Here is a 681-nt window from a genome sequence, read left to right as displayed (position 1 = left end):
TGGTAGAGGTGAGGAGAAGAAAAGGTGACAAGAAGGTGTGGTAGAGGTGAGGAGATGAAAAGGTGACAAGAAGGTGTGGTAGAGGTGAGGAGATGAAAATGTGACAAGAAGGTGTGGTAGAGGTGAGGAGATGAAAAGGTGACAAGAAGGTGTGGAGGAGGAGGAGATGAGGGAAAGAAGGTGTGGTAGAGGTGAGGAGATGAAAAGGTGACAAGAAGGTGAGGAGAAGGAGGAGATGAGGGAAAGAAGGTGTGGTAGAGGTAGAGGTGCTCATGGTGTAGTGGTTATCACATCTGTCTAACACACAGAAGGTCCCAGGTTCGAGCCCTGGTGAGCACATCTTATTTACTTCACGAAAATAATTATTATTATGGGGATTCATTAGGTAACAGTGATCGTAAGGAAATTAGATTTAATATTGAATGTGAGGATAGAGTAAGCAGTAACAACACATTAATACCTGACTTCAGGAAGGCAGACTATGAGGGCTTAAGAAAGCAGCTGCAGAAGCTTAGGGGAGTGAGATCAGAAGTAGGTTACGACCCAGGGCAGGGAGGGGCGGTAATCTCTGGTGAGGTCACTCGTTAGGTCAGTAGCTTGGAGGGTGAGTATAATAGTCTGGTCAGGGAGATCAAATTAGGACAGAAACAATTCATTCCTCACAGGGAAGTCAGGTCAACA

General features: G+C 45.7%; 1 non-coding gene across 1 annotated transcript; it reads left to right on the top strand.

Annotated features, from left to right (window-relative positions):
- The first annotated feature begins 266 nt into the window (after positions 1 to 266).
- Trnav-aac (transfer RNA valine (anticodon AAC)) lies at positions 267 to 339 on the top strand. The gene has a single exon. It is a non-coding gene; the product is annotated as a tRNA-Val (tRNA).
- Positions 340 to 681: the final 342 nt, after the last annotated feature.

Source organism: Eriocheir sinensis, unplaced genomic scaffold (assembly GCF_024679095.1).
Source record: "Eriocheir sinensis breed Jianghai 21 unplaced genomic scaffold, ASM2467909v1 Scaffold77, whole genome shotgun sequence".
Classification (NCBI taxonomy): Eukaryota; Metazoa; Arthropoda; class Malacostraca; order Decapoda; family Varunidae; genus Eriocheir; species Eriocheir sinensis.
The sequence above is the reverse complement of the archived record's forward strand: the minus strand, read 5'-3'. Positions and strand labels throughout refer to the sequence as shown.